Below are 23,179 nucleotides of genomic sequence, written 5' to 3'. Positions count from 1 at the left end.
GGGAGAGAGTGATGTAGTTACATGGGACTGCATGTTGGGTGAAGCTGAGGGAAGGAGTGATGTAGTTACATGGGACTGCATGTTGGGTGAGGCTGAGGGGAGAGAGTGATGTAGTTACATGGGACTGCATGTTGGATGAGGCTGAGGGGAGAGAATGATGTAGTTACATGGGACTGCATGTTGGATGAGGCTGAGGGGAGAGAATGATGTAGTTACATGGGACTGCATGTTGGATGAGGCTGAGGGGAGAGAATGATGTAGTTACATGGGACTGCATGTTGGGTGAGGCTGAGGGGAGAGAATGATGTAGTTACATGGGACTGCATGTTGGGTGAGGCTGAGGGGAGAGAATGATGTAGTTACATGGGACTGCATGTTGGGTGAGGCTGAGGGGAGAGAATGATGTAGTTACATGGGACTGCATGTTGGGTGAGGCTGAGGGGAGAGAATGATGTAGTTACATGGGACTGCATGTTGGGTGAGGCTGAGGGGAGAGAATGATGTAGTTACATGGGACTGCATGTTGGGTGAGGCTGAGGGGAGAGAGTGATGTAGTTACATGGGACTGTATGTTGGGTGAGGCTGAGGGGAGAGAGTGATGTAGTTACATGGGGCTGCATGTTGGGTGAGGCTGAGGAGAGAGAGTGATGTAGTTACATGGGACTGCACGTTGGATGAGGCTGAAAAGAGAGTGATGTTTTACATGGGACTGTATCCCGGAGGGTCTGGGGGATTGGATTGATGTTTAGGGTGGTATAGGAGTCTGTTGGCATGGAGGGAGACAGGGTCCTTTGGGTGTTCCTGGTATTTAAGGGGGCGCAGGAGATCTTTGGGGGTACTGCTGGCATCTATGCTCAGCAGTGCCCCCCGCTACAGTATTATAGTATTACATGCCCAGCAGTGTCCTCCCCCCCCCAAACAGGATTATATGCCCATCAGCAGTGGCGTCACTACTGGGGTAGCGGCTGCCACAGGGCCTGGCGGCAGCTACTACCCCTGCCTTTTTTTTCTTTTTTTAATAGGCTGTTACCGGCAGGGGCTGGGATCGGTAAGTGACACTGCGGGGCCCCCAAGCACTATTATTATACTATTTTCAGAACCCCAAGTATAATGATCGGAGGCCCCGGAAAGGTAAGAGAACATAATAAACATCACACAACTAGGCCCGGGTCATGTGACGTCCGTACGTCATTAAAGGTGGCCGACGCCACTGAAGACTGGAGCGGGTGATAGGTAAGTTACAGTGTTTTTTATGTTTGTATCACCCTTGGTCTCCGTTTATTATACTCTGGGGTCTGAAAAGACACCAGAGTATAATAATTGTTCATGGGTGGTCATTATGGGACATAATACTGTGTGCAGGGGCCACTATGGGACATAATACTGTGTGCAGGAGCCACTATGGGGGATAATACTGTGTGCAGGGGCCACTATGGGGTATAATACTGTGTGCAAGGGCCACTATGGGGTATAATACTGTGTGCAAGGGCCACTATGGGGCATAATACTGTGTGCAGGGGTCACTATGGGGCATAATACTGTGTGCAGGGGCCACTATGGGGGATAATACTGTGTGCAGGGGCCACTATGGGGGATAATACTGTGTGCAGGGGCCACTATGGGGGATAATACTGTGTGCAGGGGCCACTATGGGGGATAATACTGTGTGCAGGGGCCACTATGGGGGATAATACTGTGTGCAGGGGCCACTATGGGGGATAATACTGTGTGCAGGGGCCACTATGGGGGATAATACTGTGTGCAGGGGCCACTATGGGGGATAATACTGTGTGCAGGGGCCACTATGGGGGATAATACTGTGTGCAGGGGCCACTATGGGGGATAATACTGTGTGCAGGGGCCACTATGGGGGATAATACTGTGTGCAGGGGCCACTATGGGGGATAATACTGTGTGCAGGGGCCACTATGGGGGATAATACTGTGTGCAGGGGCCACTATGGGGGATAATACTGTGTGCAGGGGCCACTATGGGGGATAATACTGTGTGCAGGGGCCACTATGGGGGATAATACTGTGTGCAGGGGCCACTATGGGGGATAATACTGTGTGCAGGGGCCACTATGGGGGATAATACTGTGTGCAGGGGCCACTATGGGGGATAATACTGTGTGCAGGGGCCACTATGGGGGATAATACTGTGTGCAGGGGCCACTATGGGGGATAATACTGTGTGCAGGGGCCACTATGGGGGATAATACTGTGTGCAGGGGCCACTATGGGGGATAATACTGTGTGCAGGGGCCACTATGGGGGATAATACTGTGTGCAGGGGCCACTATGGGGGATAATACTGTGTGCAGGGGCCACTATGGGGGATAATACTGTGTGCAGGGGCCACTATGGGGGATAATACTGTGTGCAGGGGCCACTATGGGGGATAATACTGTGTGCAGGGGCCACTATGGGGGATAATACTGTGTGCAGGGGCCACTATGGGGGATAATACTGTGTGCAGGGGCCACTATGGGGGATAATACTGTGTGCAGGGGCCACTATGGGGGATAATACTGTGTGCAGGGGCCACTATGGGGGATAATACTGTGTGCAGGGGCCACTATGGGGGATAATACTGTGTGCAGGGGCCACTATGGGGGATAATACTGTGTGCAGGGGCCACTATGGGGGATAATACTGTGTGCAGGGGCCACTATGGGGGATAATACTGTGTGCAGGGGCCACTATGGGGGATAATACTGTGTGCAGGGGCCACTATGGGGGATAATAGTGCGTGCAGGAATGCGGCTGGGGGTAGTCGGTCGAGGTCTTCGATGTCGGTCAGGAAAGGGGGGGGGGCATGTCAAAAGTTCCCCATGGGGACCCGCCCTTCCTAGTTACGCCACTGTCCAGCAGTGTCCCCCACCCCCAAACAGTATTACATGCCCAGCAGTGCCCGTCCCCCAGTATTACATGCCCAGCAGTGTCCCCCCACCCCACAGTATTATATGCCCAGAAGTTCCCACCACCCACAGTATTATATGCCCAGCAGTGTCCCCCCCCCCCCCATACAGTTTTACATGCCCAGCAGTGTGTTCCCCCACACAAACACACGCACACAGTATTATATCTCCAGCAGTGCCTCTCCCCCCCAGTATTATTTGCTCCCAACAGCCCCCCTCCGCTCCGGTGATATTATTCTACACTGTGATCTACTCAGACCCCAGAGTATAATAATCGGAGGCCCAGGGAAGGTGAATAAAAATAACAATCACTAATCCTCGCCTTTCCTGGCATCCTGTCTCTGGCTGTCTTCAGCTTCTTCCCGACGTCTCTGTTGAGGCCTGTGATTGGTCCTCAGCAGGCATGTGAGGGTACACTGACGTCATTACACCGCTGCGCTCCATCTGACTGCTGGGGCCTATTCTCATGCACATGATGGAAGACGCCAGAGAGGATGCAGAGCCCATGAGAGGTGAGTATATCTATTTATTATTTTAAGTCACCTCCCCTGCACACGGTGGCTCAGTGGTTAGCACTGTAGCCTTGCAGCGCTGGAGTCCTGGTGTTCAAATCCTGCCAAGGGCAAAAAAAAACATCTGCAAGGAGTTTGTATGTTCTCCCCGTGTTTGCATGGATTTCCATCCCATATTCCAAAGACATACTGATAGGGAAAAATGTACATTGTGCGCTCTATGTGGGGGGAGGGGCTCACAATCTACATAGAAAAAAAGAAAAATGGCCTGGCAACATGCCGGTGCCCCTTTTCATTTACAATATATATAGTGGTCGGGGAACCAGGCTTTCCTCGACCGCTGTCATAGTGGTACTGAACCCCGGCTATCTCTAGCTGGTCACGATAGTTACGCCCCTGGCAGTGGGTCTTTGAGGTACTGCTGGCATCTAAGGGGGGCAGGGGGTCTTTGGGATACGGCTTGCATCTGAAGGAGGGGCAGGGCCTTTAGGGTGCTGCTGGCATCTAAAGGGGGAGTAAACATCCCTGGGGTGCTGCTTGCATGTAATGGTGGGCAGGGGACCTGCTGCATGCGTTTGTATGGGATCCCAGGGATATTGAATTTGTGTGTTGGGTTCCTGGGGCACTGCTTGTGTGTGAGAGGGAGTTCTGGAGGTGGTCCCAGGGTGCTGCCACCTGTGTCCTTGTTTGGAGGTCCCTGGGATGCTACCTGTGTGTGTGAGGGGGTGCTGGTGGTGGCCCCTTGGGTACTTCCACCTGTGGGCATGTGGCGGAGGTTTCGGGGTACTGCTTTGTAGTGTTTAGGTCACTTGGGTGATGCCTTCATGTAAATGGGGGATTCCTGCAATGCTGCCTGTATGTGGGCGGGGGTTGTTGATGGGCTCTGAGATGCTACCACCTGTGTGCATGTGGGGATGCTACCTGTGAGTTGGAGGGGTCCGGCACCTGAGGTGTTGCCACCTATGTGTTAGGGTGCTTCTGCTGTATGCTGAGGGGGATGGGGGCTTCAGTCCCTGGGGGGCTACCATCTGTATCCTGAGAGGGGCGCAGGGGCTGCCGTCTGTAAGCTAGGGGGATCCAGGACCTGGGGGCTGCCTCCTGTGTGCTGTTGTGATCTGGACCCTGGGGGGCTGCCTGTATGATACGGGTTCCAGTCCCTAGGGGCTGCCGTCTGTGCCTTGGGAAGGGGGATCCCTTAGAGGTTGCTGTCTGGTGTGGGGTGCTATCTTCATGTAAGTGGGGGGTGCTGCCTCTGTGTGAGGGGATGCTGTGGGTGTCCCTGGGCAGGCTGCCACCTGTGTGCATGGGGTCAGGTCCCTGGTGGGTTGTCATCTGTGTGTTGGTGGAGGGGGTTCCCGCTTTTCTAGTGTGTGTGGAGTCCCTGGGGTGTTTCTGCATGTGTGAAGTAGGTGGTTGGGGAAGGGGGCTGCTTGGGTGTAAGCAGAGTAAATCCCGTATCTCTGGTTACATAGCGCAGGGACGCTGAAGTTATCACATACAGTAGTGCCCCTGTGTTATATATTCTCACTCCTCCTGCATTATAAATAGAATGGCCCCCACATCCTACTGTCCCAGCCTTTATATCCAGGGTGTGAGCTGTATGCATAAACATTCTGCACTGCTCAGTCTCCGCGGTGTATAAAGAGGACCTTTCATCACTTGGGGCACATGCGGTTTTATATACTGCTAGAAAGCCGACAGTGTGCTGAATTCAGCGCTCTATCGGCTTTCCCTTTCTGTGCTCCCGGTGCAGAGCTATCAGTGCCGGTACCGTAGCTCTTCATAGTCAGAAGGGCGTTTCTGATACTGTCAGGAACGCCCTTCCTCACAGCAGCGTCTATAGCGCTGTACTATGAGAGCGGGAAGGAACGCCTCCTCCCTCTAATAGTACTCGTCCATAGACTAGTACTGGGGGGGGGCGTTCCTCCCCACTCTCACAGTACAGCACTCTAGGCACTGATGTGAGGGGAGGCTGTGGGCGTCCCTGGGCAGGCTGCCACCTGTCTGCATGGGGTCAGATCCCTGATGGGTTGTCATCTATGTGATGGTGGAGAAGGTTCCTGGGGATAATACTCGTCCATAGACTAGTAGTGGGGGGGGGGGGGGGGGGCGTTCCTGCCCGCTTTCGCAGTCCAGCACTATAGGCGCTGATGAGAGGAAGGGCGTTCCTGACTGTCATAAACTCCCTTCTGACAGTGAAGAGCTACGGTACTGGCACTGATAGCTCTTCACCGGTGACACAGAACGGGAAAGCCAATAGAGCGCTAAATTCAGCGCATTGTCGGCTTTCTAGTGGTGTATTACACCGCATGTGCCCCAGGAGGTGAAAGGTCCTCTTTAAACAACGTACAGCCTGGCGCACATGTGATCCTATCTTTCCTCTAGTAACCCCATCACATGAGACGACAGTGGCTGGTTTATTCCATGAGAGCAGGGAATACTAGACCAGGACAGGTAAGTGGGTGGAAGGGGAGGGGGGTTGATAGACTACGTTGGTAACTAGTGGAGGTGGCTTTTTGTTTGTTTATTGTTTTTTTTTTTTTTAAAATGGATGAGGATTGTGCGGATGGTTTTATTTCAATAAAATATATATTTTTTAAAATGTATGTTTGTTTTATTAATATTACTGTAGGTGGAGCTTATAAGATATAGGTCCTATACTGACTAACCTATAGAGAATATACCCAGACCATGAACCTACCCGCAGCAACTCCATTCTAGTCAGTTCTGTAGTGAGACAGCTAGAATGGAGTTGCTGTAAGGAGGACCTACCTATAGTAACTACAGAATATACCCAGACCATGAACCTACCTGCAGCAACTCCATTCTAGTCAGTTCTGTAGTGAGACAGCTAGAATGGAGTTGCTGTAAGGAGGACCTACCTATAGTAACTACAGAATATACCCAGACCATGAACCTACCTGCAGCAACTCCATTCTAGTCAGTTCTGTAGTGAGACAGCTAGAATGGAGTTGCTGTAAGGAGGACCTACCTATAGTAACTACAGAATATACCCAGACCATGAACCTACCTGCAGCAACTCCATTCTAGTCAGTTCTGTAGTGAGACAGCTAGAATGGAGTTGCTGCAAGGAGGACCTACCTATAGTAACTACAGAATATACTGAGACCATGAACCTACCTGCAGCAACTCCATTCTAGTCAGTTCTGTAGTGAGACAGCTAGAACGGAGTTGCTGTAAGGAGGACCTACCTATAGCAACTACAGAATATACCCAGACCATGAACCTACCTGCAGCAACTCCATTCTAGTCAGTTCTGTAGTGAGACAGCTAGAATGGAGTTGCTGTTGGGAGGACCTACCTATAGCAACTACAGAATATACCAAGACCATGAACCTACCTGCAGCAACTCCATTCTAGTCAGTTCTGTAGTGAGACAGCTAGAATGGAGTTGCTGTTGGGAGGACCTACCTATAGCAACTACAGAATATACCAAGACCATGAACCTACCTGCAGCAACTCCATTCTAGTCAGTTCTGTAGTGAGACAGCTAGAATGGAGTTGCTGTTGGGAGGACCTACCTATAGCAACTACAGAATATACCCAGACCATGAACCTACCGGCAGCAACTCCATTCTAGTCAGTTCTGTAGTGAGACAGCTAGAATGGAATTGCTGTAAGGAGGACCTACCTATAGCAACTACAGAATATACCCAGACCATGAACCTACCTGCAGCAACTCCATTCTAGTCAGTTCTGTAGTGAGACAGCTAGAATGGAGTTGCTGTAAGGAGGACCTACCTATAGCAACTACAGAATATACCCAGACCATGAACCTACCTGCAGCATCTCCATTCTAGTCAGTTCTGTAGTGAGACAGCTAGAATGGAGTTGCTGTTGGGAGGACCTACCTATAGCAACTACAGAATATACCAAGACCATGAACCTACCTATTGTTACTACAGAATATACTGAGACCATGAACCTACCTGCAGCAACTCCATTCTAGTCAGTTCTGTAGTGAGACAGCTAGAATGGAGTTGCTGTAAGGAGGACCTACCTATAGTAATTACAGAATATACCCAGACCATGAACCTACCTGCAGCAACTCCATTCTAGTCAGTTCTGTAGTGAGACAGCTAGAATGGAGTTACTGCAAGGACCTACCTATAGTAACTACAGAATATACCCAGACCATCAACCTACCAGCAGCAACTCCATTCTAGTCAGTTCTGTAGTGAGACAGCTAGAATGGAGTTGCTGTAAGGAGGACCTAACTATAGCAACTACAGAATATACCAAGACCATGAACCTACCTATTGTAACTACAGAATATACTGAGACCATGAACCTACCTGCAGCAACTCCATTCTAGTCAGTTCTGTAGTGAGACAGCTAGAATGGAGTTGCTGTAAGGAGGACCTACCTATAGTAACTACAGAATATACCCAGACCATGAACCTACCTGCAGCAACTCCATTCTAGTCAGTTCTGTAGTGAGACAGCTAGAATGGAGTTACTGCAAGGACCTACCTATAGTAACTACAGAATATACCCAGACCATCAACCTACCAGCAGCAACTCCATTCTAGTCAGTTCTGTAGTGAGACAGCTAGAATGGAGTTGCTGTAAGGAGTACCTACCTATAGCAACTACAGAATATACCAAGACCATGAACCTACCTGCAGCAACTCCATTCTAGTCAGTTCTGTAGTGAGACAGCTAGAATGGAGTTACTGCAAGGACCTACCTATAGTAACTACAGAATATACCCAGACCATGAACCTACCAGCAGCAACTCCATTCTAGTCAGTTCTGTAGTGAGACAGATAGAATGGAGTTGCTGTAAGGAGGACCTACCAGCAGCAACTACAGAATATACTGAGACCATCATGAGCCTACCTGCAGTAACTATATACTGATAAATCAGGCGCACAGCGATACGTCAGAATTTAGCTCTATATCAGTTATTAATTGCCATATATTTCCATCATCACTTACAAAAAGAAAGTGACGCAAGTTATAATAAAACACGTAAGGCTGCAGCGTCAACGCCCTGTTCAGACCATATGGCAAATATATACAGTCCTATGAAAAAGTTTGGGCACCCCTATTAATCTTAATCATTTTTAGTTCTAAATATTTTGGTGTTTGCAACAGCCATTTCAGTTTGATATATCTAATAACTGATGGACACAGTAATATTTCAGGATTGAAATGAGGTTTATTGTACTAACAGAAAATGCGCAATATGCATTAAACCAAAATTTGACCGGTGCAAAAGTATGGGCACCCTTATCATTTTATTGATTTGAATACTCCTAACTACTTTTTACTGACTTACTGAAGCACAAAATTGGTTTTGTAACCTCAGTGAGCTTTGAACTTCATAGCCAGGTGTATCCAATCATGAGAAAAGGTATTTAAGGTGGCCAATTGCAAGTTGTTCTACTATTTGAATCTCCTCTAAAGAGTGGCATCATGGGCTACTCAAAACAACTCTCAAATGATCTGAAAACAAAGATTGTTCAACATAGTTGTTCAGCGGAAGGATACAAAAAGCTGTCTCAGAGATTTAACCTGTCAGTTTCCACTGTGAGGAACATAGTAAGGAAATGGAAGACCACAGGGACAGTTCTTGTTAAGCCCAGAAGTGGCAGGCCAAGAAAAATATCAGAAAGGCAGAGAAGAAGAATGGTGAGAACAGTCAAGGACAATCCACAGACCACCTCCAAAGAGCTGCAGCATCATCTTGCTGCAGATGGTGTCACTGTGCATCGGTCAACTATACAGCGCACTTTGCACAACGAGAAGCTGTATGGGAGAGTGATGAGAAAGAAGCCGTTTCTGCACGTACGCCACAAATAGAGTTGCCTGAGGTATGAAAAAGCACATTTGGACAAGGCAGCTTCATTTTGGAAACAAAAATTGAGTTGTTTGGTTATAAAAAAAAAAGGCGTTATGCATGGCGTCCAAAAAGAAACAGCATTCCAAGAAAAACACATGCTACCCACTGTAAAATTTGGTGGAGGTTCCATCATGCTTTGGGGCTGTGTGGCCAATGCCGGCATCGGGAATCTTGCTAAAGTTGAGAGTCGCATGGATTCCACTCAGTATCAGCAGATTCTTGAGAATAATGTTCAAGAATCAGTGACAAAGTTGAAGTTACGCCGGGGATGGATATTTCAGCAAGACAATGATCCAAAACACCGCTCCAAATCCTCTACTATACTATATGTAATATATATAGGTATATCTATCTATATATATGTAATTATATATATATATATATATATATATATATAAATATATATATATATATATATAAATATATATATACATATATATAAATATATATATAAATAAATAAATATATATATATAAATATAAATATATATATATAAATATATATATATATATATAAATATATATATATATATATATATATATATATATATATATATATATACAGTGGCGTAACTACCGTGGTAGCAGCAGTAGCAGCTGCCACAGGGCCCGGGCCATTAGGGGGCCCGGTGACAGCCGCTACCGCTGCGGTTTTTTTTCAATAGGCAGTTACGGGCCCTATTCACTTGCCGATCCTGGCTGGGCCGGGATCGGCAAGTGACACCGCGGGCCCCACAAGGGCTATCATTATACTCAGGGGTCTTTGCAGACCCCCGAGTATAATGATCGGCGGACCGGAGAGGTAAGGGAACATAAAAAACTGTTACTTACCTCTCCGCGATCCTGCCAGGCCTCCGTCCTACTGCTGTCTGACGTCTCTGACGTCACATGAACCCGGCATGCTTCCCGGGTCATGTGACGTCCGACGTCATTAACGAAGGACGCGAGAGGAGGACAGCACAGCACAGGAGCCGGGGAACAGGTAAGAAGCAACAGTGGGGTTTTTTTTCATGTTTTTATTTCCCGGGTCTCCGATTATTATACTCTGGGGTCTGAAAAGACCCCAGAGTATAATAATTGTTTATGGGTGTCCACAGAGGAACATAATACTGTGTACAGGGGACACTATTGGGGTTAATACTGTGTGTACAGGGGACACTATTGGGGTTAATACTGTGTGTGCAGGGGACACTATTGGGGTTAATACTGTGTGTGCAGGGGACACTATTGGGGTTAATACTGTGTGTGCAGGGGACACTATTGGGGTTAATACTGTGTGTGCAGGGGACACTATTGGGGTTAATACTGTGTGTGCAGGGGACACTATAGGGGTTAATAATACTGTGTGTGCAGGGGACACTATTGGGGTTAATACTGTGTGTGCAGGGGACACTATTGGGGTTAATACTGTGTGTGCAGGGGACACTATTGGGGTTAATACTGTGTGTGCAGGGGACACTATTGGGGTTAATACTGTGTGTGCAGGGGACACTATTGGGGTTAATACTGTGTGTGCAGGGGACACTATAGGGGTTAATAATACTGTGTGTGCAGGGGACACTATTGGGGTTAATACTGTGTGTGCAGGGGACACTATTGGGGTTAATACTGTGTGTGCAGGGGACACTATTGGGGTTAATACTGTGTGTGCAGGAGACACTATTGGGGTTAATACTGTGTGTGCAGGGGACACTATTGGGGTTAATACTGTGTGTGCAGGGGACACTATAGGGGTTAATAATACTGTGTGTGCAGGGGACACTATTGGGGTTAATACTGTGTGTGCAGGGGACACTATTGGGGTTAATACTGTGTGTGCAGGGGACACTATTGGGGTTAATACTGTGTGTGCAGGGGACACTATTGGGGTTAATACTGTGTGTGCAGGGGACACTATTGGGGTTAATACTGTGTGCAGGGGCAAGTAAGGGACATAATAGAGTGCGGAGGAGGGGGTCGGTCGAGGTCTTCGGCGTCAGTTGGGATGGGGGGGGGGCCCCATGTCAAAAGTTCGCCACGGGGCCCCGCCATTCCTAGTTACACCACTGTATATATATATATATATAAATATATTTATATAAATATATTTATATAAATATATATATATATATATATATATATATATGAGTGCCATATGTATATATGTCCAGAAATGTGTATTTCCTATATTCTAATTGATACCATATACATATACAATGTCTGTCTTAGCCAGTTATGGCTCCTTCCTATAGACACTCCACTCTAGCTGCTCCTGTAGTGAGGGGACTAGATTGGAGTTTCTGGTGGTAGCTCCTCTAAGCAACTCCATTCTAGTCACTTCAGTACTGAACAGTCTACATTGGAGTTGATTCTAGCGGGTCCCTGCCTCCAGCAACTCCAATCTAGTCACCTCACTAGTGAATTGTCTAGATTGGAGTTGCACCTGGTAGGTCCTACCTACAGCAACTCCATTCTAGCCCGTTCACTAGTGAGGTGACTAGATTGGAGTTGCTGGAGGGAGGACCTACCAGGAGCAACTCCATTCTAGACGCAACCATACCATAATTGTTTTATAGTGGTACTTTTTGGATGAGAAGCAAAGATGTCTGTCGTGATGCTTTATACTGCTATGGCATACACCTAAAGATTATACTAATACCTTTACTGTGGACTTTAGTAAAAAGTTGTTGTTCTCTGTTATCAGCCGTTTCTGGTTAATGGGCTGAGCGTACCTCATAACTTTTGAAGAACGGAAAGGGACAAAATGTGCAAATAGAAAAATTAGCTCCGCCCACTTTTATGTTGACTCCGCCCATTCTCATTATTTTTTCATGTGCTCCCCACACAGTATAATACTCCTACAGTCACTCATAAATTATACGTCCCCCTCCTCCATCTCTCCGCCAGATTCATATACCCCCTTCATCTGCCCCCATTTTCATGTCCTCCCTCCATCTCTGTCCCCAGTTTAATGTCCCCCATCTCTGCCCCCAGTTTCATGTCCCCCATCTCTGCCCCCAATTTCATGTCCCCCATCTCTTCCCCCAGTTTCATGTCCCCCAGCTCTGCCCCCAGTCTCATGTCCCCCATCTCTGCCCCCCGTTTCATGTCCCCCATCTCTGCCCCCAGTTTCATGTCCCCCATCTCTGTCCCCAGTTTCATGTCCCCCCTCCATCTCTGCCCCCCATTTCATGTCCCCCATCTCTGCCCCCAGTTTCATGTCCCCCATCTCTGCCCCCAGTTTCATGCCGTTCCCCCCCCCCACTTCATCTGCCTCAGTTTCATGCCATTCTCCCCCCCCTTCACCTGCCCCCAGTTTCATGGGCCCCCTTCATTATGTTCCACCTCAATGTTTAACACAAAAAAAAACACTTATACTCACCCTTACAACGCTCCCCCTCCGCTCTCTCCGCCGCCTCACACACAGAGTTGTAGGCGCGATGTGATGACGTCATCCACTAGCGCAGCGGTAAAGCAGGTGCTAAGCTGTCACAGCTTCTGCTTTACTCGCGTATGTATTGAACTCATCTGCGTCCTCCGGACGTAGATCTGAGTTGAAATCGGGACATACCTCCCGCCGACCGGGACCACTGGACAGGACACCGAGATCGTGAATGTATCACATTGAAACCAATAGGGAAAAAAGCAGCCCATTCATTTCAATGGGGAGCGCTCGTATACCGGCTCCCATTGAAATGAATAGGATCTGCTTTGTACGCGCTGATTCTGAACGTGTTTTAGCGTTCAGAATCAGTCAGTGTATACTTAGTGTGAATGCACCCTTAGACACAAGGCTCTTAGGAGGATTCTCAGCAGCCACAAAGGACTATTCTTTATGAGCCATAACAATATTGCGGTTCTTCCACCAATGTTGACCAACACAATGACGGACTTATTGTCCACTAATGCAGCACATAACCTTTTATGTCTGAATGCAGTGTCTTATGCTTTTCAATAGCAACTTCTCCTCAGCCCAGAAAAGGAAGACACATGATACTTCTTTTCTTGATCTAAGTGAAAGACCTGACGCCAGACAAAAACGGCATAACTTTTTTTGCGTTTTAGTTTGTCAAATTTCTGTTACCATCAGGTTCTTTGCTATCATTACTTTTTGCTACAGGGAGAAGATAAATAGTGTAGCTATATGCTAATAGAAGAATGCATCTCCAATGGATAGAAATAGGATCGTGGTGCGCTACACACCAGTTGGACTCTACAGTGACATACGTAGGATTCGGTGTACCTCACATCTGTGCAGGCAAGATGATTTATGAGTTTTAGTTTGTCATACTTTCTGGACCATCAGATTCTTTGCTATTATTTATTTGTAGTAGATGATAGAAAATATTGTGTGCAACTGCGGCAATTCTGGAGATGGTTAGGGCAGTTGACAGGGGAGGAGGAGGCTGCGTATTTAACACCATGGGTGCAGGCTTTGAGACCTGCATTTATGTTGTTAAATTGTAGAAACTGTAGAAGAGAAACTGTGTAGTTATACGCTGCAAGAAGAACGCAACTCCAAAGAATGGACTGTTTTATTTACAGGAAGAAGTGAAACAGTGTAGCTATACGCTACAAGAAGAACGAACCACCAAGGAATGGACTTTTTTTTACAGGGAGAAGAGAAATAGTGTAGCTATACGCTACAAGAAGAATGCATTTCCAATGGATAAATAGGATCGTGGTGCGCTACAAACCAGTTAGACTCTGCAGTGACATACGTAGAATTCGGTGTACATCACATCTGTTCATGCAAGATGCTTTATAAGTAAACTAGTTCATACAAGAACAACACTTACTGTACAAAGGTGAGTCCCTTTTCTCTCACGTCTAACCTTAAATGTTCAATTATTCTATGCCGTTGTCCTTTATAGGGGAGGACATTTTGTTCACTTATACAGAACTGAGCCCGGTAGGTCTGCTTTTAGTGTCTGATGCCTTTTCTCTGGACCATCAGATTCTTTGTTATTATTTATTTGTAGAAGATGATAGCAAATATTGTGTGCAACTGCGGCAATTCGGGAGATGGTTAGGGCAGCTGACAGGGGAGGAGGAGGCTGCATATTTAACACCATGGGTGCAGGCTTTGAGACCTGCATTTATATTGTTAAATTGTATTCAGTGTGTCTAATGGTTCAGAATATTGACCCTTTTGTTGTGCGCCAAAGTGGCGAAATTCTTTTTTGAGATTCAATACAGCGTTGATTTCCAGCTTCTTGCGCTCACTGTGGACTTTTTTTTTTTACAGGGAGAAGAGAAGCAGTGTAGCTATATGCTACAAGAAGAACCAAACTCCAAGGAATGGACCCTTTTTTTCAGGAAGAAGCGAAATAGTGTAGCTATACGCTACGAGAAGAACGAACCACCAAGGAATGGACTTTTTTTGTTACAGGGAGAAGAGAAACAGTGTAGCTATACGCTACAGGAAGAATGCAACTTAAAGGAATGGACTTTTTTTTAATAGAGAGAAGAGAAACAGTGTAGCTATACGCTAACAGAAGAATGCAACTCCAAGGAATGGACTCTTTTTTTTTACAGGAAGAAGCAAAATAGTGTAGCTATACACTACAAGAAGAACAAACCACCAAGGAATAGACTTTTTTGTTACAGGGAGATGAGAAATAGTAACACTAACACACAAGAAAAAACTGAAGGAAAGCTCAACATATGAAAGAGTAAAATACAAATATCTTTATTGTAGAAAAATGTATGAAATTAGATAAAGGGAGGTATCCACCAGCAGACAAAAAGGGGGAACCTACACCGGAATGATCCACAGTATAAATATCATATAATGGGGTATAGCAAATAGTAGATGCAAAAAAACAGCCTAAAGAAATAATAATATACCCACATAATAATAACTGGGTGTATAGTAACAGTGTAACATATCTGCCTGTTCGGGTCTCTGCGCCACCCTCTGTTCGCGTGCTGTGGTGCAGGAGGAGTGTGCAGTTTGGTTCATGGCTTAAAGTTTTTGGTCGCACTGTGTGAACACGGCTCTACTGCTGTGATTGTATTTGCACCACACCCGTCTTCTGCCCTTGTTTGTCTCCACTCCTCTAATGGTTAATTTGGCCTTGCCCTGTGATTGACAGCTGCCTTCCTGTCAACTCCATGGGCGGGTTCTTCCTTCCTATTCAACCTTGGCTCTCATTCTCACCTATGCTTGCTATTGCCTTGTGCATACTTGCTCCGTACTGTCACTATTTTGCTTGCTTTCTTATCCTTGACCTTTGGCTTCCCTCACTGACTATTCTCTGGACTCCGATTTGGCACTGCATAGCTCGACTGTTACTGACCCTTGGCTAGCTGACCTCTCTTTTTTGTTGTCCGTCTTGTCTGCGTTTTGTGTCTCACCTATACAGGAAGGGACTGTCTTCGTGGTTGCCGCCTATTACGTAGGTTAGGGCCTGACAATAGGAAGGGAAAATTGGGGGCTTCAGCTTAGGGCTCACTGTCTGTTGTGTCCTGTCCCAGGGTTCAAACAGTTACTGGGGAATTGCGGTCCTAGCAATTCCCTTACAAACAGGGTCAGAATGTGATAGACTGAAAATGAGCATCAAAACATGATAAATATAGCAGACAACTGATAGTAACTATCATGTGAACTCCTACACGTAAAGTGCAAAGTGGAGAGTAAGCAAAACCTACATAGATTATGTCAAAAGTAAAAGCAATGTAAGACAATAGTACTTTAAGGTAAATAGACCAGTGTAGTCATGACAACATGGAAAGGTCTGCAATAAATATAGTGTTAACTGCCAAGACATATAACTTAATCAATAATGCACATACCCATAATAACTGTAAGTAAGGGATCAAGACTGGAGAGGAAAACCCTACCCCAACACGCGTTTCGGCGCAGCCTTCTTCCACTACCAGAAGAACAAACCACCAAGAAATGGATTTTTTTTTTTTAAACAGGGAGAAGAAAAATAGTGTAGCTATGCGCTACAAGAAGAATGCACCTTAAAGGAATGGACTTTTTTTTTTTTAATAGAGAGAAGAGAAACAGTGTAGCTATACGCTAACAGAAGAACGCAACTCCAAGGAATGGACTCTTTTTTTTTGTACAGGAAGAAGCAAAACAGTGTAGCTATATGCTACAAGGAGAACGTACCTTAAAGGAATGGACTTTTTTTTTTTTTTCACAGGGAGAAGAGAAATCGTGTAGCTATATGCTACCAGAGGAACGCAACTCCAAGTAATGGACTCTTTATTTTACAGGAAGAATGGAAATAGTGTAGCTATAAGTTACTAGAAGAATGGATAAAAGTAGCATCGTGGTGCACTACACACTAGTTGGACTCTGCAATGACCTACGTAGGATTTGGTGTACCTCACATCTGTGCATGCAAAATGCTTTATGAGTTAACTAGTTCATGCAAGATCAACACTTACTAAGGTGGGTTCCTTTTCTCTCACATGTAACCTTATTTGTTCAATTGTTCCATGCATAGGGGAGGACATTTTATTCACTTATGCAGAACTCAACCCGGTATGTCTGCTTTTAGAGTCTGATGCCTTTTTCGGGCATCTTCTCCTTAGGCCAGAAAATAAAGACACAGGATGCTTCTTCATTTCTTAGCCCAAGAGGATGACCTGATGCCAGAGGAAATCGGCATTGCATTATTTGAGATTTAGTTTGCCAAACTTTCTGGACCATCAGATTCTTTGTTATCATTTATGTGTAGTAGATGATAGTAAATATTGTGTGCAACCGCGGCAATTCTGGAGATGGATAGGGCAGCTTACAGGGGAGGAGGAGGCTGCGTCTTGGGTGCTAGCAGAAAAAGGAACCCATTGAAGTCAGTGGGAGGCTTTTTTTTTCAGCACTGTAATTCCACACCAAATTCTTCACCATTTTCCTCCGCGTGAATGGACCCTATAATAGGAAATTATTAAAACTGGCATTTCCTATTCCAGCCTTAATCAATTTCCCTGCTAGTGCAAGATACACCTGATTTATTAAGTCTTATATTAATTCTAGCACCCTCCCATGCACCAGAATGTTGTGGACTGGCAGAGATTTCCGGTGTAACTCACTAGTTTTCTGGCTTGAGTTATAGTAAATTTGTCGAGCTGAGACATTCCCCCATTGGTTTACGTTCCACTCCTCTCATTCTCATAAAATTGTTGCATTGTCATCTTTCCTGCAAGAAAGGGCTATGCGCTAAAGATGCGCCCCATTTACACCCAGATATGCCATAAAATAGGTGTAAGTGATTGGTCATTTCCCCCATGTTACTAGATTTGTGTATTCTTGTGCTTTGTTCATATGCAGTTATTCTATATTGCCACTAGATGGAATCAGTTGGATGTGTTGTTGATGTGGTGTATTATAAATGAAAACTATCAACCAGCCTTAGAAAAAAAATAGTATTTGGTATTGAATTTGACTTCTGTATGCCCTTTTATTCACTGAGGCATAGACTTTAATGGGCAACCGTGATCCATAAAATAGCCCAATATAAAGCATGGGTCCATTTTTTTTATTTTTTTTTTAATTAGGCCTAAGTTGTGCCAATTTACAAACTCTTAGCTCCTACATCAGTATATAGCAGGTGGTAGTATTGTTAATCATTTATATTGCACTTAGGACACAGATTTATACCAATATCTTCCACCATCTAGCCATAGAAAATGTTGCTGTTTAGGTGGTACTACTGAAGACATCACTACAAGAAACTAAACTTCTATACCTGACCAAAAACACCAAAGAAGAAGGACATTGAGGTCACTTTGTCATGTATTTGGTCAATACTTGGCATTAGTATTTGTAAACCAAAATAAAAAACTGCTCATTTGTGGATGGTGTGCTGTCCGTGGTTGATCTGCTTTTCGTGCCTCTAAAAAAAATACATTTTTTTTTAATTTTCGTTTTCTATATTTTGAATTTCTTAGGGTCCATTGATGTGATGCATCCGTGATACGTCAGCATCATTGAAAAAAAGGACATGCTTGGGTTTTTTTTGGTTTTTTTTGTGGACATCTGAATAAATAATTTGAAATTAATGAAAAATGTGGATGTGTGAATAAGACCTTAGTATGGGAAGCTGAAGCAAAAGGGCCGTGCCCCATAGAAGCTGCAGGTTCTGTCTACATGATAGGAAAGCCACTGTGGAACCCTTTGTCATAGATTGTGTTTGTTGTCATTGGAAACCCAAGGGTAAATTCACACACTGGAACATGCTATAGGATTTCATTGTGGATTGTGCAATGAAAATCTGCAGCAGTTGACAGTACAGTACACAAGAATAGGGTTTTGAAAACCCCATTCGCATACAGTAGAAAAAAAAAACAAAAAACAGTGAACCTGAGGGCGTGCTGTGGATTTTGTAATCTGCGCCATGTCACTTCTGTTGTGAACTTTCACTGAAGCTTTTAAACTTTGCAATGCAAATCTGCATGTAACACAAGCAGACTTCATCATAAATTCACTGCTGGAAAAGGCCACAAAATGAGAGTAAAAATGTGGTTAATCTACTCCTAAATTTTCCCTTTTAGCAGTTTTTCACTACTCATATCATAAGTGGATGTAGCATGGGTGGGACCAGATGGGGAATGGCCTTATCCAACCAGCACGTTTGTGGTTGTTTACACCAAAAACTGCTATAAGTATTACCTGAAATCTACTCTAGCACCTTAGTGGAGTAGATTTCAATTTCTAGTACACACAACACCCAAGATATACGACAATTATGGAATAATAAGATGTTTTTGCATCTTAAACATTGTGGCGCATCTGACGCCAGTGGAACACACATTAAATGCCAGTCTTAATGAACATGCCCTAAAGTTTCAATGTGATTATTTTGAAATATGAAAAAGTGTCTTTATAAAGTATGACTCCTGAAATGTAAAGAATCCTAAATAACAATTCTGGGAAATGATTTGGGTTCCTGCTCCATTAGCTGTACATAGTGATTGTACTCTTAGCGTGATGGTGCCTATATTAAACACATTATATAACATAAGCTTCTGCTTACAATTCAGTGATGCTCAGGACTACTTAATATTACATAAATGTTTTATATCCGGTATTTTATCTGCCAAAGAGAGTGTGAAATGACTCCATAAAGAAAGAAGCCTTGTCAGAAAACAATAGCAGTTCTGTGCAGAGAGAGGAATTCCAACAGTTGTGTCTCCTAATAAAATGTGATCCTAGGTCCAGCCAGTTCACAAACAAAGTCATCTTTATGGGCCATCTCATAATAACCCATAAGGTCCCTTGCACACTACCGTGTGCGAGCTGCCAGCCATGATTGAACAGTATGGCCTGTGCATGGGCAGCACATAGATGTCATCCATATGTCGTCTGTGCGCCTGCCATGCTTACACGGTCCCATTCATTCAATTATTAGGAGCCACGGAAGCATGGGTGGAAAACCAGACAGGAATACAACCAGTCCTGAGTTTTGTGGTCCAGACTGTTGGCCCGCATATGGAACCGTGTAATATATGGTCGTGTGTGTGGGCTGACAGAAAAACCTGGATAGCACACTGAACTAGCACACGGTCGTGTGCAAGGGGCCTACGGTGTAGATCTGATTATCCTGTAAGGCCTTACACGACCATGCCTTCTTTGACAGATCTAACAGCCGTTAAAGATGGACACACACTCCATTATGTTTGCTAAGAGTTTCCAGTAATTAAATGTCGATGTCAAATATTCCAGTAGTCAATTATCTACTTTATAAAGAGTCTGCAGTCATTGAATATGGCGCGCAGGCTGTACATTGTGTAGGGGCTGTGCTTGGTATTGCAGCTCACCTGAAAGTGACTGATCTGCACATAGGCCAAGTGACAAGTAGAGGTAATGTGTCTGGTCTGTGAACTGGAAATAGTGCTCAGCTTTGTGCCACTGCTGCTTCAAGCAGCTAATCTGTGCGGTGCCAAGGTATCCGACACCATAGGTCAAATATTGATGATCTATTCTAATGAGAGGTCATCAGTATGTACCCCCAGAAAACCTGTTTTGTAATGACTATTGAAAATGCAGTTCAATCTAAAAGCATTGCGTATTAGAGTAGAATTAGCTGAAAAGAATTGGATTGGATTTAGGCATCTAGTGGACAGTCTTATTTAGTAATTGACAGGTTTCTCAGTAGACACTAGAATGGAGTGGGTAAAATAGGATGCTGCCTCCTGTGACTGTTAGTATGAGGAACCATCTGCTGTATCCATATCAAACCAAGCTAGTTAGGGTTGCATTTAGAAGAGGTATAGTTAGTCTCTGCTTGGACCATGCTGCACGTGAAAATGCCAAGGCAGAGCATGTGTTATCTTGACGGACTGACGGAACCTTATTCCTAGCCACTGCCTTCTACAATAAGTTATACAGAATACAGGACAACACTGAACTCATAATATACAAGTTTATTTTTCACCAGCTGCTCAGCTTCCATTAATGCATCAGGAAGTTTCTAAACAAATGAGACTTGTAAAACTTCCTGTGCTTATGCAGAGGTCGATCACGATGAGGAGCCAATATGGAGCACAGGTCCTGCTGGCAGACACAACTCTGGATCTTTCTGCTATGGAGTCACTTTCGCAATGACTTCAAGGCAGCTGCATAGATGGAAGAAGTGGAATTTTGGTTGAAACTGAGAGTTTTCTAAGGAACACGGAAGAAATGGCTGACCATCTGCCTTCATGAAGCACAAATAGACTGATGTATATGTTGCTCATGCACATGGCTGTATTATAGATCCATAAAAGCACCAAGTAATATGGCAACTATGAAAGTCTAGTTGGCTATAATGTACCGTTAGAGGGACAACTTGAAGTTCCTCTACCCTAGTGCAAAATATGTAATGAGACTCCAATGACCACGTGTTATCTGTAATACCATTACTGGTATCTTCTAGAGAAGCCTTTAGGGCCCCTCTGGCTCGTGGGCCCGATTGCTACCTCCGCACCCCTATAGTTATGCCCTGTATACCGTTGTGTACTTTATACGTAGATGCACCAAGTGTTTTTCTTTTTTTTTTTTATAAATTCTTTATTTATAAGCAGCCAGAAAGTAGGCCAAACATGACAGATATACAGTAAGGTCGAGGTAAACCAGCCCACAGCGGTAAAATGCAAACATTAAAACAGCCAAACATATAGAACAAACACATAGGACGCAAAAGATAGCCCCCTGGGACAGACATCAAAGACAAAGATGGGGAGATGAACAAAGCCAGAGAAGGGGGAGAAGAAGAAGCAGGGGAAAGAGGGATTGGGGAGCAGCTCCGAGCACCAGCCAAGAGACCAGTAATCACATAAGGCACAACAACCAATCAGGACTCTGCAAGAATGGAAGAACCTGAAACAGAATCCATGGGGCCAAGGCCGCCACACAGGCCTCTCGCACAATAAAATATCAATACTAAGGGAACTCTGGGTGGAGAAAAATGAAAGCCACAATAAACTATGACTCAGAGTCAGGACGACAACCACGATGCAGACCAAGAGAACTAGAGGATGATAGAGACTGGTCCCGACCATCACGCAAAAACGGCATATGAATAAAGGCTATAAGAATTCTCACACCCAATAGATGGAGAGGCAAGGAAGGGCGCCAACCCGGATAATGAAAACCGTAGACGCAGAGGAGAGCAGAGGCAATGGAGTCCAAAGACGACAGCAGGAGCTAGGGAGGGGAAAATAAAGGGTAGAGAGAGGGTCGAAAGAAGAGAAGGAAAAAGAGAGAAGAAGGAGAGAAGAAGAAAGGGGGAGAGAAATGCAAACAAAGAAGACGAACACAAACGCCAAGTAAGGCTAAGGCCGGGCTCGGCTAGTCCGAACTCGGAGAACACAAAACAGTGGGAAAAACCCCACTAAAGCAGGTCTCAGAGGCACACCGCAGTATACACTCAGAGAGCCGCCAAATCTAAGTAACTGGGGGAGTGGTAGAACGGAAACCAAAACTACCCATTCCCGCAACGGTGAAACCCATAAAACATGAGAGGATAAGAATGCAGGGATCCTACTAATAGCCAGCAGTAAGGCCAGCCAAGCTACCAAAAGCACAATCAACCTGGCCTAAGACAAGCCGAAGTGCGCCGCGACCAGGAGTGGCATGAGCAACCAAGAACGTCAACTACCACGCCGCAGAGCTCCATAAAAAAGGGAGCACCGCCGTAGGAAACAGAAAAAAGATGGGCGCAGGGCACCCCGACCCGGCCGAAGGAACGGGAGGGGGGGACGAACAACACTACCAGTACGAGGCAAAGACCAGGATCTTCACTCCGCACCCGCAGGGCACTAAACTTAGCTAGCACCAAGTGTTTTTCTTTCTGGATTCACATGGAAATCTAGGTAAGACAGTGCCATAGGGACTCTGTGTCTGTCAAATACAAAAACCAGTGTGATACCCAAATAACAGCTTGAGACCATGGGAATGTGTAGGCTGTGGAAACAATAATAGCTTTTAATATATTAATATAAAGAAACTAATAGGAAAGCCTCATAGTGGGCCCTTTGTGGTGCAGTTGTGGCATTAGCTATCATACACTAAACTGTATCTGCAGCTCTTGTACTACAGGAAGGATTTTATAGTTTGCGGAGGGAGAAGTTTGTTCCTCTGTGCGGCCAGTAGCTGCCTCCCTGATTACTATGGCAACGCGTTGAGCCGAGAAGCAGCTCAGTCTGTGCTCAGAGCTCCATCAGACGGGAGCCGGGTCTCTGCAGGGAGAGGTAGGAAGGCGCATTGTGTCTCCATATAGTGCTGCTAGTCATGGCGCCAGCTATCGTATACGTGTCGTCCTCTTATGTACTGCTGATATTCTTCATGTGGAGAAGTCTTTGCTGTAAGAATGTGAAGCAGCTTGCTGTCAGTCATCCTGAATGATGGACATGATGCGTTCTCTTCTCTGGCAATCGGTTTCATCACTGACAGTTGTCTGTT

General features: G+C 45.3%; 1 protein-coding gene across 1 annotated transcript in view; it reads left to right on the top strand.

Annotated features, from left to right (window-relative positions):
• Positions 1-22,907: 22,907 nt before the first annotated feature.
• PKIG (cAMP-dependent protein kinase inhibitor gamma) overlaps positions 22,908-23,179 on the top strand; it is a 91,117-nt gene continuing 90,845 nt past the window's right edge. Inside the window, exon 1 of the mRNA XM_075277072.1 lies at positions 22,908-22,968. The gene's annotated coding sequence lies outside the window, so the exon portion shown is untranslated. The remainder of the gene's footprint in view (positions 22,969-23,179) is intronic.

This window comes from Leptodactylus fuscus, chromosome 6 (genome assembly GCF_031893055.1).
Source record: "Leptodactylus fuscus isolate aLepFus1 chromosome 6, aLepFus1.hap2, whole genome shotgun sequence".
NCBI lineage: Eukaryota > Metazoa > Chordata > Amphibia > Anura > Leptodactylidae > Leptodactylus > Leptodactylus fuscus.
The sequence above is the reverse complement of the archived record's forward strand: the minus strand, read 5'-3'. Positions and strand labels throughout refer to the sequence as shown.